Genomic DNA, 17,027 nt, shown 5'->3' with positions numbered 1-17,027 from the left:
AAGGTCACATAGCTAGGAAGTGTCTTGAGGCCAAATTTGAACCCAGGACCTCCTGTCTCCTGCTCACTATCCACTGAGTGACCTAGCTGTCCTCACCTACCTAGGTTATTTCTTAAAGATAGAAAGCCCATTTTCTTTCCCACCCCCTACCCCCCATCTCACAAGATTTAAATAATTTACATTTCCAACACTTAATGGAATTAAAATCTGGGAAGCAGTTTAATTGGTGAATAGGCAACATTACACTAACCAGGAAAGGCTTCTTGAGGGAAGTTACAAAACTGTCCAGGTTTTGGTGATGGATTTGGCTTGGCAGAGAGGAAAGAAGAGAGTATACCTAATAACAAAAGCTTCAGGATTGTAATGTATGTAGCAAGTCTGAGGCCAGTGAACACATTGACTTGGCTGAAGATAAGGGGAGGGGAAGGATTTCAGGGGCCCAGCTAGCTGTATAATTTAGATTTTATCTAAATGGAAGGTTTTTCAAGAAAAGGAATAACATGAAAGCAATGTTTTAGGAAGATTATTTTAGGAAGGTATGATGGACTGGAGATAGGAATACCATTTGCAAGAGAGTAGCAATAATCTAGGCTAGAGTAGTGTCCCTTGGGGGGACTAAGGGGAAGCACTGAGAAACATTAAATTCAAAGAATCAGCAGGGTCTGGGAATGGATTAGTTTATGGGGCATGAAGGACAAAGAAAAGTCCAGGAGCATGAGCTTGGAGACCAGAGTAAGGTTCACACTCTCAGGAGCCAATTCCATGAGGAGTTGTTGAAAAATACTTTCAAGAAGCACCATAAGCAACAGAATGTGGATCAGCTGGGAAGATTATTTGCTCTGGCATTTGCTATTTCTGTTTTCAGTTTCTCTCTGTACAAATTCTTTTAGAAACCTTTTCACTTGAATGTATTGATGAAATGAAACAAGCTTCAAATTAAATTTTGAGCTTGGAAAACAAATTAATCTGATGACAATACAATTTTGTATCTCTTAGGTGTACTTTACATTCAGAATGCATAGAGGACTATGTTTAAATCATTTAATTTATTTCAACAGTAATATCTTGGTTTCAGCTTAAATTCAGGCATCAATCAGTGCTACTGACAGAGGCAGCACTCAAATTATTTTAAGTAAAAAGCATTTATGATCTGCTAAATAGGAGTTTGGGAGACACCCTCAGTAATCACCTTTTGGGTTTATTTTTAATTTTAAAACATGCTTTTTGTTACTATGATATTATCATTTCTCAATATATCTCCTATTCTTCTCTTAGCCAGGGTGCCTTCTCATAATAAAAATTGAACTGAACCTATAATCTCATTAGCAAAGGGAACTCCTAATGAGAAAACTCTCATCCAATGCAGATCAGCAGAGAATTGATTTAAAAAAGGAGATGAGGGACCAGCACATTGATAACATCTGACAGTAAATGCAATATTATGATATACATGTGTATATATGTCTGTGTACATGTGTATATATTTACATAGTTTATGTGGTTTCTATTTGTTATTCTTTGCATTACTTTATTCCATTTTTCCCATGATTCTTTGAATTCTTCATATTTGTTATTTCTTATGTATGAGTAATATAAGTTATCACTTTCAAGTAGCACAATTTGTTTAAGCTATACTCTAATGGATAGGGATATACTTTGTTTCCAGTTTTAATGTCACAAAAAGTATTGCAATTACTTTCTTGATATATATGAGACTTTTCTTTTGGTCTAATGTCTTTAGGTTTATGCCTAAATGACAGGAACAATCAGTTAAAGAGTATGGACATTTTACGAACCTTCTTTCTTCCTTCCTTCCTTTTTTCCTTTCTTTCTTCCTTCCTTCCTTTCTCATCTCTTTCTGTCTCTTTCTCTCTCCTTGCTTATTTAATCTGTCTCACTATTCTACTTTTCACTTTTAAACTAGTGACAATAATTTGTGTGATTTAGTGTTGGTGTTAGGATTAGAGTTGGAACTCAAGTCTTAACTGTCATCTTTTCTCATGTTTTCTAGTTGGGGGAAGTTGTTTTTGTTTTAGTTGTAAAGGTGTTTTTTTTTTTACAGTGGTAGAGTTTTTAATATTGTTTTGCAGTATGTTTTACTTTTGCTAATTTATATTACAGTCTGAAATCTTTTTATGTCCCTTCCCTTTCTGAGATTACCTTCCATAACCTCTGTGTACATCTTGTATGTACCTGCAAATTTACATGTGGTCCCTTCTTTAGAATGAGAGTTCCTCAAGTACAAGGACTATTTTCATCTTTGTATCCACAGCTTCTGTGGTACTATAGTAAACATTTAGTAAACATTTGTTGATTGAAGTCAATTTCTGAGAGTTTTTGAAGCTAATTCCCCCTCCCCCTTTTCTGGTACCTTCTCTTCAAGCAGGTTCTTATTAATCAATATTTGTTCATCATATTGGAGTTTTTCATTATTCATTTTTCTTGCCTATATTTCTATTCACTTTTGAGATTTTGGATTGTGATCCCTTTCTCTTCATTCCTTTCCCTTATTTATTTTAGACATTGTAATCTTTGTGGCAAAAGGTATTGAAGAGGAGGTGGGGTGGTTGGTTAGAAGATTATTTGTATCCTCGTGAAGAGGGAGTGAGTCCCTACTCAGCATGTCAGATAAATTCCTTTGGTGTTCTTGTCAGAAGTTACAAAAAGAGTCACACAAGATGAACAGTCACTGACTGATTGCAAGATTCTTACTCCTGGAGGGAATACCCACCTTGATAAAAATCACACATGCATTAAAAAATGAACTAGTTTTTTTAATCACTTCTAATTCCACTATCTTACTGGAACTCTGATTCTTCCATTTGCAGAGCAGAGCACAAATCCATGGATATAAAACATACAAGAAAACAAGAACAAAGAACAACTCAACTGTAAGAATCCTGGAAAATATTATGAGAAAAAATTGACAGAATTAGAAAAAAAATCTGGGTCATTAGATTACCTTAAAAAAAGAATTGTGTTTTGTTGGTTTTTTTTTTTTTGCCAGAACATCATTCAAGGAATTTTCTCTAAGTACCAAGATAAAAAGATAAACTACATACAGATTAATAGAATTTATTTGATGCCCTTAGGGAGAAATTTGCTAAGATATAATTCCCCCAGGCACATTTTTCTCAAATTCTAGTTTCATCTGTAGAGAAGATTTTATAAACACTTAAGAAAAACATTATTGATCAAGGAACCCCAATTCAAATCACAAAAGATTGTATATGTTACACAAGTAATCATTACCCAAGCCTGGAGCTATGACTTTACACAGACTTCCCACAAAGTCATTCTCTTGTTCATTGATCCCATTCAGATTCCCCTGGGAACCCTCAGATTTTGCTCTTATATAGTTCACCAATGACATAAATTAAAGAGTTTCCACTTCCTAGTTTCTTTCCTTCCCCTCAAAGAATATTAGATATAGGACAACCTTTGTTTCATTTCCCAGGAGAATGCAGGAGTCCATAACAATAAAAGTATTTTTCTTTTTCTTAGCGAAGTGCCCCAGGGATCTATACAGGCTACTTCCAACCTTATAATACTATCCTAAGCATTAGAATTCTCTTTTTTCTACCCTCTCCATTCCAAAGGGAAATGTTTCTAGAGAATCAATCCATTGAGTTCCAGTGAGTTCCATATAAGTTTTTTTTTTTTAAACCCTTACCTTCCATCTTGGAGTCAATACTGTGTATTGGCTCCAAGGCAGAAGAGTGGTAAGGGCTAGGCAATGGGGGTCAAGTGACTTGCCCAGGGTCACACAGCTGGGAAGTGTCTGAGGCCAGATTTGAACCTAGGACCTCCCGTCTCTAGGGCTGGTTCTCAATCCACTGAGCTACCCAGCTTCCCCCCTACATATAAGTTTTTAATTTGTAATAAAACCCTTATTTTCTGTCCTAATAACAATACTAGGACAGAAGGGCAAAGACAAGGCAAACAGTTCAGTGATTTGCTCTGAGTCACACAGCTAAGAGGTATCTGAGATCAGATTTAAACCCAGATCCTCTGGACTCCAAGCCTGGCTCTCAATCCACTACCTAACTGCCTTGCATTACATACACTTTCTATTCCAGGGACTTATATTCCTTTAACTTTATGATATTACTATAAGGGTTTGGACTGATCTCCAAAGGGGAAGTGCATTTGGGGTTCCCATATGACCTATGCCATCCAAATAACTCAATAGTATCAAAGTCCACGTTTTCCTCCTCTGCACTGTCATATTCCCTTGCTGAAGAGCCCTGTGCTCAAACCTTGGCCTAGGAACTCGTGATGTTGTGGGGTGCAGAGGTGAACCCCTGGGGTTGGAAAGGGTACCTTTTGCTAGAATGCAAGACTCTGAAACTTAGCTTAACACCTCACAACAGTGACACTTCTCCAGGAGACAAGGTTTCAAAAACTTGTAGCAATTAAAATTATCTCAAGAGATTTTTCTTAATTTTAAAATAATTTATTAATTGACCCATCAAGACATCCTAATTGTGGCCAAATGACTCAACCATCATAAAACAAATGAAAACTCCTGGCCCAGGTACATACATGCATTTTTGGGAGCTTATTATTCAGCCCCTCCTTTGAATATCCTAATACATCTTTAATTGGTGTAGCTAATTAAGAGTTGGTTCATCAGACTCTCAGCCCTTCTCCAAACTGACAGGTAAAGTTTTGCACTTATGCAGGAAAAAGTATTATTATAGAATTTTTCCTGTTTGCCAGAGTCTGTGAAAGCACCACATTCCTCAGGACAATGAGAATGAAAAAATCTATAGACTGAATGGAACCTGGCTCAGGAATTTTCTCTAATATAGCCTTTATAATCCAGGAGCCTGATATAAAAGTAATACAGCATATAAAAAAAATAGATTCTCACAAACTCTCACCACCCTTTCTCAAGTTTGAAATTCAAGAACCCCCATTATTTGGTCATATGATTTCTGGCTCCATACCTGCCATCCCTTTTCTAAAAGGTCTCTCTAAAATTGCCATCTCTCATCCTGAGGGCAGGAAGGAAAGTTCTTTAGGGGGAAATTGTGTCTGTGAAGAAGGGTAGCCTCCTTTCTCATAGTGACTTGGATTAACTCTCAGGTACCTCTTTTCTTTTTACCTCTTTCTTACTCATCTCCCTCCTCATCTCAATCTTCTGGCTTTTCTGACATTTTATTTCTTTTTATTTCAGACCAGCTAAGAGACCTTCTCTCTGTAGTTATTTCTAATTTAAATTGTATATATCTTTTTTGTACACAATTGTTTGTATACTGCTTCCCAATAGACTATAAATTCCTTGGGAATTATATATTTCCTTCCCCTTTTTTGTATCCCCCCCCCCTCAATTTAGCACAGTTCCTGTCACATAGTAGGTGCTTAATGAATCCTTGTTGACTTGACTTTCTTTGGACTATTCATCTCTTTATTGAAGGAGATCCTATCCTAATTAGGCACTGCCATGAGTATATTCCATTCTGTCTAGAAGACAGAATATTTTACAGATAATCAAGGTTCCAAACAATGATCTCACCCTTTTAATTTCTTCTAGTTGTCCAGTCAAAAGAAAAATTTTGTCACTCCATATTCTTCTAGCCAACTAAACAAGGAATAATATTTGAAGACAAAAATTTATCTTGTTTCCTTCAATATTTCCAATCATTTTTAAGACAGCTGAATGAAGTCCTTGATATGTACATCAGTCCAGGAATAAACCTCCAGCAATTTTCAAGGAAAACTCTACTAGGAAATTGATATACAAATCAATAACCAACAACAGGTAATTCCAATTTAACTCTGAGTCAATAAAGCTCTAGAAGGGATTCCATGTAAATGCTAAATAGTGTTAATAAAAGAATAACAGAGTTTTTAAGCAAAATGTTAGGGTAACTCAAAAGGTGGGGAAATATGATATGGTCTCACCTAAGTATCACTTAGTAAACAAAAATAGTGGAGAATTTGCGAGGTCTTCAGAAGGCCAGACAGAAAAATCCTTAATTAATTAACTGATTGATAAGTATTTCATAAGCTCATACCTTATTCCAGATACTCTGCTGAGCTCTGAGAATACAAATTCAAAGAATGAAACTGCCTCATCTCAGAAAGAAGTTTTGCTATAGTTCCTCCAGTGGAACTAGGAGGGACTAGGGGGGAATATCCAGATAACAAAAGCTTGGACTTAATTAACAAATGCCTACTAGCACCATTATTTTGATTGAAAACTAATGATCACAAAAGGTTTTGGTATAAGGAGAGATCAATCAGTAAGTAATTTTTTTAAGCTGTGGAATCATAGAATTTTAGAGTTAGAAAGAATATTAGAGTTCAAATCTAGTCAATGTTTGTTTTGTTTTTGAGACAGGTTAACTTATCTCATCCAGGTTGGGAGGGCAGCAGCCCCTCATTACCAGATCCATTGCTGATCTATGTGGAAGCTTTGATGTGCTCCCTTTCTGGTTTGAGCCAATGTGCCTCTCCTTAGCCTCCCACTCTCCTGGGCTCAGGACTTTGGAGCTGGATTTAAGGGAATCATGAAGTCAACTTTAGCCTCAGTGCCACTCAATTCCTGAACTCCACCAGCCTCAGCCTTCCCAGTTGCAAGGTCTTAAAAACATGAGTCACCATGCCTGGCTAGCCAATACTTTTTTATAAACTAGGAAACAGACACAGAGAGGCTGTGGCTTGCCCAGAATCAGACAGGTATAATAGTACTAAAAGAACTATAATGGGTACCCAGGTTTTCTAAATCCCACTTCTTTCTCTATACCATATTGTCTCCTATACATGAAATACAAAAGTATTCAAATGGTCTCTCTAGTTTGAGTCTCTTTTGTTCTCCGCATTCCATATTCCCTAGTTAATTACTTTTTCTTAAACACAATTTTTATCAATTAGATGTGGTAAAAGACCAATAAAATGCAAATAGTAGACTACTGTGTCTTAGCAGAGGAAACCATCTCAATTCTCTCCCAAATATCCCTATAGAGCAGAACCTTTCCAGTTCCCAGCATACAGGGTAAAAGAAACAGAAAATTTGGGGTAATCTCCACAAGCTCCTCCTGCCAAGCATTCATAACAGGCAGCAGCCATTGGGGACTAGAATTATTCACCTTTGCTCTATTACCAGTCCTACTGGCTTTCCACACTGCTTCCTCTTCACTGGCTTGATTGGAAAAGAATTTGTTCGCCCAACAAAAACTTCCACTCAGGCATTTGTTGTTGTTCAGGCAGGTCAGTTATGTTTGACTCTTCTTGTGAAACCAGGTGGGTTGAGTTTGGGAGGGGGGGTGGCAAAGATACTTGAGTGGTTTGCCATTTCCTTCTCCTGCTCATTTTATAGATGAGGAAACTGAGGCAAACAGGATTAAGTGATTTGCCCAGGGTCATACAGCTAGTGAGTTTAATTCATAAAGATGAGACTTCTCTGACTCCAGGCCCAGAACTCCACTCTCTGTGCCACCTAGTTACCCAAATTAAAAGCACTTAATACAGTGCCTGGCAAGTTATTATTCAATCTTGTCTGACTCTTCATCATATGGACCACAGAACTCCATTGCTGTCCATGTGGTATTTTTGGCAAAGATAGTAGAGTGGTTTGCTATTTCCTTCTTCAATGGATTAAGGCAAATAGAAGTTAATTACTTACCCAGGGTCACACAGCTAGTAAATGTCTGAGACCAGATTTGAACTCAGGTTTTCCTGACTCCAGGCCCAGCACTCTTTCCCCTAAGCCCCCTAGCTGACTTCAAGTATGTAAGGGACTATTAATTTCCTTTCTCTGGCTCTGGGGGAAATTTCATGCTAATGGAAATAATCTTTTCCCTGCTCTACCTCCCTCAATTTTTCCAAACTTAACTTTCAAAATCCTCATATACAGACAGTGATATCTGCATCAATCATTACCACGTAGGAAATCATCTCTAGGCTTCATGGGATCTTTTGCCCCCCAGTCCTTCTGGGAGATATATTCCATGGGCAAAAATCTGTGTGTCCTGAGAAACAGGTATATTAAATGGGTATATGTTATGTGGAAGGGGCAAATAAGATATCTTACAATTATGGAAATTCAATAGAGTAACTACATACGTTAAGTCAGGAGACTTGGATTTTTAACTGGATTTGTGATGCTGGCAAATCATTTGATATCTCAGTTTGCTTAGAAGGTACAGACCTACCTTTGTGTAGGGAGTTTCCTATGTCAATGTAATCATAGGTCCAGTACCTCTCCCTGCTTCCGATTTCTCTACTTACTTGCTTTGTAACTCTAAATACATCATTTGACTACTCAGACTTAGTTTCCTCATCTCTGAAATGGGGATAGTAATACTTATGCTGCCTACCTTAGAGGGTTGTTGTGAGACTCAAATGAGATAATTTATGTAAAGTTCTTTATAACTATAAATTGCTACATAAATGTGAGCTATTACCTTGATATTTTGATGGATCTACAATTTTATCCACCTACACACATTCCCTTTCTTGCTTCAGTATTGTTCTCTAATTGTTTCATGTGGGCACTTCTCGTCTCCCTTTGAGTTGGGCACAAATTCTTATATGACTTTGCTGCCAGCACCATGTAGGAATGGCATGAGTGGTGTCCTTTTGAAGGCAAGCCCTAGTGTCTTATTCCAAAATAGACCATCCACACTGTTTGCCCTACACAGCCTACTATCTGGATTACTCAGTAGTTTTCTTTCTACTTTAAAAGTAATTTTTAAATCTGTCCTCTAAGATTTCTTCCAACACCAAGTCTATGAAATCCAGTTATTTTGGTAGTTTCTTGGTTGTGTATTTATATTCATTCAATGCTCAAAACCCAGAGATTCAGCAGATAAACAAAAGCTTCCAACTTACTTAAGATACCTGGCCCATTATTCCCAACTTTTCCTATAGAAGCTAAATATGGCATTTTCAAAAGAAATGTGAGGCAATCCCAAAGTCCTGGTCAATACTTTCATTTGAAGAATTTCAAATATGCAAGACCATAGAGGGAACAATAGCAGAATATGTACTATATTGACATCTGGCCTTCTCTTGATGCCTAATATTTTTTTAATAAAAAGCTCTAGAATACTAATTCCAAGGCCAACAGAGCCATAACTAGGGTGGTGGTGTTTCCTGCCTCCTCAGGATTATTTCCATTTCTGCTTTTAAAGGAACTTTTCTCTCCCCCTACCCCCTTCCCCCAGTGTGAAGATTGGATTTAGCTATTTCCTGTGTGTAACAATAAAGATACTTAGTTTAACAAAATCAGGAATGTCTTGGGAACTCTAAATCACTCCACCCTACTTAGACCATACTTTAGGGGAAGATAAAGTTGTAATCTCCTGATTGAACAATGAAGGTACTTAGTTCTCACTTTATAGTGAAGCTAGAACTTTAAGCTAAGTCTATTTTTAGATCTTAATACAAAAAGGTGTTAAGTAACTATAAAGGTTAAATAAATCACAAAAAGGTCAAGTAACTCACAAAAGGTGAACTTAAATGGAAAGGCTCTCCAGGCATTCCACATAGTGCTGACCAGCATATGGGAAGAGGAAGACATGCCCCCAGAACTCAGAGATGCCTCCATCGTAGCCCTGTACAAGAACAAAGGCGCACGAGCAGCCTGTGACAACTACAGAGGCATCTCACTACTCTCCACTGCTGGAAAGATCCTTGCCCGTGTTATACTCAACAGACTCCTGTCATCTGTTTCAGAGCAGAACCTGCCTGAATCACAATGTGGCTTCCGACCAGATCGCAGCACCATCGACATGGTCTTCATGGTGAGGCAAATGCAGGAAAAATGCCTTGAGCAGAACCTGAGTCTCTGCATTGTCTTCATAGACCTGAGAAAGGCATTCGACACAGTGAACAGGGACACATTGTGGGTGATCCTCAGCAAGCTCGGTTGCCCAGCAAAATTCGTCAAACTGATCCAGCTCTTTCATGTCGACATGACAGGGGAAGTCCTATCTGGTGGAGAGACTTCAGATCGCTTCAACATCTCCAATGGCGTGAAACAAGGCTGTGTCCTCGCTCCGGTACTATTCAACCTATTTTTCACCCAAGTATTGTGACATGCTGTGATGAATCTAGACCTGGGAGTCTACATCAAATACCGACTGGATGGCTCACTATTTGACCTTCGCTGCCTGACTGCAAAAACAAAGACAACAGAGAGACTCATCCTGGAAGCGCTCTTTGCAGATGACTGTGCTCTCATGGCCCACCAAGAAAATCATCTCCAAACCATTGTGGACAGGTTCTCCACCGCAACAAAACTGTTTGGCCTGAGTATCAGCCTCAGCAAAACAGAGGTGCTATTCCAACCTGCACCAGGGAGGCCAACGAACCAGCCGTGCATTACAATCGACGGCACGCAGCTTTCTAATGTCAACACTTTCAAGTACCTGGGCAGCACCATCGCCAACAACGGGTCCCTAGACCATGAGATTAATGCCAGGATCCAAAAGGCCAGCCAGGCACTCAGGCGGCTGCACTGCAAAGTCCTCCAACACAGCGGTGTGAGCACTGCGACAAAGTTCAAAGTGTACAACGCAGTGTTCCTCAGCTCGCTCCTGTACGGTTTGAGACATGGACACTGTACCGAAAGCACATGAAACAGCTGGAGCAATTCCACCAATGCTCCCTCCGGTCAATCATGAGGATCCGATGGCAGGACCAAATCACCAACCAGGAAGTCCTCGACAGAGCCAACTCCACCAGCATCGAAGTCATGGTCCTCAGAACCCAGCTACGATGGTCTGGACACGTCACCCGCATGGACCCACAGCGAATACCAAGACAGGTATTCTATGGTGAACTGTCAGCTGGACTCAGGAAACAAGGCCGACCAAAGAGAAGATTCAAGGATCAGCTAAAGTCCAACTTGAAGTGGGCTGGCATTACACCAAAGCAACTAGCACTTGCTGCCTCTGTCAGAAGCAGCTGGTGAACCCACATTCACCATGCCGCCACCACCTTTGAAGATGAACAACGTCGACGTCTTGCCGCTGCGTGTGAACGCCGACACCAGGCCACAACCGCACCTTCCGTAACAACTGGTGTCCCATGCCCCATGTGCCACAAACTGTGCGCCTCAGTCTTTGGACTCCAAAGCCACATGAGGGTACACCGTAGATGAAACTGCACAAAGACAATCGTCATTCTTGAGCACCGAGAGACTACCACTACTACTAAATGAAAAAAAGTACTTTTCATAAATTATCTAATTGTTAATCCTCAAAACAACTGTGGAAAATGCTCTTCCATTTTACAGATGAGAAAACTGGACTGAGAGTGATTAACTGACGTGTCCACTGTCATGCAACTTTCTCAATGGCTCAGACAGTATTTAATTTCAGGTCTTCTTGACTCCAAGTCCTATGCTCCTTGCACTATACCACCTAGCTCCTCCCCTTTGAGGGTACCCAAAGACACCTCCATATCATGATGAATTATTGGCATAGAACTTCAACAGAGACATTCCTCTCTCCAGAAGGTTCCCAAATTTGAAGTTGCTAGAGGACTAACACCAAAGCCAGCACTACTCTCCTTCTTTCCCTAGAGGATCTGAGTTCTGTACTTCTTAGTTACATGGTTTCCTTCTTCTGGGGTGATCCGGTTGAAATTATGTTTCTCTTGGGGAAGCTAGGTGGTTTCAATGGATGGAGAATCAGGCCTGGAAAGGGAAGTCTGGGGTTCAAATGTGGTCTCAAACATGTCTTAGTTGTGTGACCCTGGGCAAGTCACTTAATCCCAATTGCCTAGCCTTTACCACTCTTCTGCCTTGGAACTACCCCTTAATATCAGTTCTAAGACAGGAGGTAAAGGTTTGGGGGGGGAAAGCATATCTCCACTCAGCCTCTGCCACTTCCCTGAGGTAAATAAATTAGGGTATGGAACTTCTCGCCACTCTATCACTATCCCACATTAGGGCTTCCTCAACTTCATAAATCTTAACAAGCACACATTCTCACCAACAAACCTTAACATATGATTCGCTATTGGTTCTTAGTCTATGGTATCCTTTTTACCATCCTGTGCAAGGTTCCCTGGGAACAACAGCTTAGACTAGTACGAGGTTTAAAATAAATTTCCCTTCCACCAAGGCATACCACTTTGCATGCCTGTGGGAAGTACTGTGCCGGATGGTCTGCGTGAGGCTGGAAATGACTGATTCTCAGAACCCCAATTCCCCTTCTGGAAAAAAAATCATTTGAATATTATGAAGTGATTTGCATTCTTAGAGAATAAAAGATTTCAGCATAGCCTCCCCTTTATTCTCAATTACTCTCACCAGTGGGTATACAGCTTCCTGAATAAAATCAGATTTTTTTTAAGTTCTAAAGAAATCAAATTTATGTATCAAATTTACTAACTCCAGAGGCAAAGGAAACCCCTAATTATCACTTACTTTGTTCATTGAGAGGGTTTTTCTGATTCTATTTTAAACAAGCTCCAATCATGTTGATAGTCATCTCATCTACGGATGTATATATATATATATATATATATATATATAGATATAGATATAGATATAGATATAGATATAGATATCAGGAGATTGTATGGCAGCAAAGTAGCTATGGAGCCGAAAGCAGAGGTTGGGTTAGAAGTAGAAGGCATTACCCAGGGGGCATCTGGGTAGCTCAGTGGATTGAGAGCCAGGTCTAGAGATGGGGGGGGGGGGGTCCTGGGTTCAAATTTGACCTCAGACACTTCCTAGCTGTGTGACCGTGGGCAAGTCATTTGACCCCCATTGCCAAGCCCTTACTGCTCTCTCTTCTGCCTTGGAACCAATACATAGTATTGATTCCAAGACTGAAGGTAAAAGTTTAAAAAAAAATTTAAAAGGCATTACCCAGAGGGCTTAATGTCTCCAAGGAACAACTTCCCTGGTGGTAGACAGACAACCTTCCATCCAAACCAGTCAAACTGGGAATTCTCAGAAGAGGCAAAAGTTCTTTCATCATGTGGAAATCTTCCTTGGGATCACAGGGCCTGGGCAGTTTAGGAGGGGAAGACTAATAATCTGGCTGGAGAGAAAGATCCTACTCTTCCAATTTTTGTATCAAATCCCAGAGCATACACAGAGCTGCACAGCAGGGGTTCTTAACCTCTTTGTGGGTCATAGACCTCTTGAGAAATCTTGTGAAGCCTATGGACTCCTTAGAATCACGTTTTTAAAAGCATGAAATTCCGCTTTAAAGTTTGTTCTATGGTAAAAATGAATAACGTGCAAACAGGTATCAAATGATAACATTTGTACAACCCAGTGGAATTGCTTGTTGGCTCTGGGAGGGGGAAAGAAAGAGGAAAAAGGGGGAGGAAAGACAATGAATCATGGAAAAACATGGAAAAATAGTTTTTTTAAAAATAAAATAAAAAATTTAAATGAAAAAATAAAAGCATGAAGTAGAATGCTTAGGATTTCAAAAGAAACTAGTCATTCTGAAATATAGATATCCCTTTCACACTGTGACTCTCCCTATCATGGGTCAGGATAAGGAATTAAGTGGCAATTGGGAGGGAGTTTTGCAGAAGCCACAAATAATACACAAGATCAGCAGATGACAGAGGAAAAGTTTAGAAACTCAGAAATGCCTAAAATATATGTGTAATATGTAAAATCAACATATTTTACTCTTAATGCCATAAGTATACATATTTTCTCTTTTAAAGTTAAAGTAAATAAAAACTTAAAGGTGTGAAAAGAGCATGAAAGCCAGCAGATGACATACAAAGGCTAAAAAATGTAGAAGTTTCTTAATATTGACCTACATAAACCCTATAGTCCAATACTTAGCTCAAATTTAACAATAAGGTACTGCAAAAACCACATAAAAGAAAAAGAAACCATTCAGACTTCCCCTCTGGTATGAAGGGAAGCAAAAAATATTGGATGGATTTTTCAGGTTGCTGGAGCACCAACCCCTAACTCCTGAGAAGAAGTGGATGGAATACTTGTAAAAACGATAACAACAACCAAGTTTATGGACCATAGGTTAAGAACTCTTGCTCTAAAAGCCACTCAGTAGAACTCAAGGAAATTTCCAAAATGAATAGAGTTGTTCACTATGTTCCTTTTACTTTAAGAGGAAGGTACTAGGGGGCAGCTGAATAGCTGATTGGATTGAGAGCCAGGCCTAGAGATGGGAGGTCCTAGGTTCAAATCCAGCTTCAGATACTTCCCAGCTGTGTGACCCTGGGCAAGTCACTTGACCCCCATTGTCTACCCTTTACCACTCTTCTGCCTTGGAGGCAATACTGTGTAAGACAGAAGGTATGGGTTTAAAAAAAAAAAAGAGGAAGTTACTACCTTCACTAATGTCATTGGTCAGTCATTCTGGTTATATCTGATTCTTCATAATGCCACTTGGGGTTTTCCTGGTAAAGGTACTAAAGTAGTTTGTCATTTCTTTCTCCAGGTCATTTTACAGATGATGAAACTGAGGCAAACAAGGTTACATGACTTGCCCAGGGCCACATAGCTAGTAAGTGTCTATTAAAGCCTGATTTAAGGAATTAGCATCTTCCTAAGAAGCACAAATATTTTTGAAAGAAAGCCAGTTGTGCTTATCTTGCTGTCCTTTGAACAAAAGGACTTCTCACCTTGTTATTATTATTTATGTTATTATTATTGTTATTTATTACTTATGCTTCAGGATAGTTAAAAGATACATTATTTATGTTCCTTTCTAGGATTTTGTTTACTAGGACATAACTCAATGGACCCTGGTAATACTCCATTGAGTTATGTCCTAGTAAACAAAATCCTTTCATCTAAGCAAAATATCCATTGTGTGTGACCAAGCAGCCCTCAGACTCTATACTCATAAAACTAGGCTCATTTTTAGGGTATTGTCTCCCAAACTGTACCACTTTATCCCATTTTGCCCCAATCTAGAACCTCCTCTGAGAATCTCAGAGTAGCACTCTAATGCCACTCATGTCTAAGTTTGCAAAACTCCCATGCAAGCATGCAAGGTAACAAACTGCAGAGGGTATAGGACAGCATTTATTTAATCTTATAGAAAATTAAAAAACTACATAGAGGACTCACAGTTTACCAGAAAAAAATGGTGCATTTCCCTTCTGTCTCCAGTCAGCCCCATCTTCCTCAAGGGGCCAGATAGTCCCCAGGATTCATAGTATTCCCTTGTGATATGAACTCAATTTACAGTGAAACAAACTTAAGATTGGAGAAAGGTAGATACTGAAATTCTGGTGAATTCATTTTATCCCAGGAATGCTTATAGTTCTACAATACTATGGTACTATCAGAAAGGCTTGGACTTGCCACCAGAAAGAAACTGAAGTTGAAATCACTAGAATGGTAATCTTCTTTCCACTGAAATTGCAAAGTCCAAATGACTGAGGGTTATAGTAGAGGACAAAGTCCAGTTATTACTGTTTTTAATGTGTCCTGTTACTACTTAGTTCCTTAATGGTCCTTTAATTTCAGGGTCCACATTATGTGATCCTTTTCTCCTTCGAGAGGATGGAATTGTCTAATAACTCCCCCTTCTCTTAATGAAAAGTTGGATTCTAGTAATTACTTCTTCTTAGCGCCTTAGACAGGGTTCTGTCTAAGTATTCTTATCACTTTCTCTAGAAGCCTGTAGCTCAGAATTCTCAGACTTGGAGTTGCTAGAGAGTTAACACCAAAGCTGGGACTGTTTCCCTTCTCTCCCTCTTCTAGGACTATGTAGTTGAAAGTTTGTGCCCCTCCAGTGTGCCTCTACCACTACCCTAAGTATCTGTGCTCAAACATTCAGAAGTAAGTAAATTGGGGTGCAGAATTCCTTAGCACTCCATCACTATCTCAGCTACTGCTCTCTCTTAGGCTGAGAAGGTGCCATCCCTGGGGCTAAGAGAAGAAGATGCTCACTTTATAGGTAATACTAATTTGTTGGTACCCCTTGGAATCAAAGTCTACTCTTTGGTTTGTGGTCTCATCTGTAGTCAGATCTCTTTGAAAAGGGAAAATTAGAACAACTCTGCAATGAAAGTTCCCTTCTAAAGGCCTGAAACAAAAGAGTAGCTCTCATGTCCCCAAGCCCAAGCAAATTATCTCTGAAACTCAATGGATATGCTCCACACCTTCCATGAGGAAATACAACCAATGTCCCAAATAAATGCTTATCTCCCTGTAACTTCATCAAACTGGAACCCTCATATGTGAAAGAAACGGAACAGTTTGGGATAACGACTTAAAAATTATAAAATATTCAACTAAAGGGTAGCTAGATGACTCAGTGGGTAGAAAGCCAAGCCTGGAGATCCTGGCTTCAAATGTGACTTCAGATACTTCTTAGTTGTATGACCTTGGGCAAGTCACTTAATCTCAATTGCCTAGCCCCTCCTACTCTTCTGCCTTGTAACCAATACTTAATATCAACTCTAAGACAGAAGATAAAGGTTTAAAAAAAAAAAGCTGTTCAATTCTAATTCTCCCTCCCCCCAAAACACAGAATTTAAAATATAATCAACAAAGAATGAAAAAAGATTTTTGTTGTCATTAAAGACATTTCTGTCTTTATTTCTGTCTCAGGTACAATAAGTCCAGTCAACCAACAAATATTCATTAAGTACCTATTATAGTGCTAGGCAGTATGCTAAACTTTGGAGATACAAAAGACCAAAAAAATAAGCTCAGCTCTTAAGAAACTCTTAATGAATAGAGACAACACAAAAAACTATGCACAGACAAGAAATGTACAGGACAGATTGGAGATAATCAACGATGGGAAGTCACTAACATTAAGGGACATTAATAAAGTTTCTTACAGAACACAAGATTTTAGCTGAGACTTGAAGGAAGCCAAGAGATGAAGATGAGGAGGGAAGAGAATTTAAGGTCTTTTGCCTCTGGTTCCTTTATTTATTTGTAAACCCTTACCTTCCTGCTTAGAATCAATAGTGTGTATTGGTTTAAGTCAGAAGAGCAGTAAGGGCTAGGCAATGGGGGTTAAGTGACTTGCCCAGGATCACACAGCTGAGAAGTATATGAGGACAGATTTGAACTCAGGACCTCTGGTCTCTGGGCCTGG

The sequence above is a fragment of the Monodelphis domestica genome, chromosome 1 (genome assembly GCF_027887165.1).
Source record: "Monodelphis domestica isolate mMonDom1 chromosome 1, mMonDom1.pri, whole genome shotgun sequence".
In the NCBI taxonomy this organism is placed as follows: Eukaryota; Metazoa; Chordata; class Mammalia; order Didelphimorphia; family Didelphidae; genus Monodelphis; species Monodelphis domestica.
Note: the sequence above shows the minus strand (reverse complement) of the source record.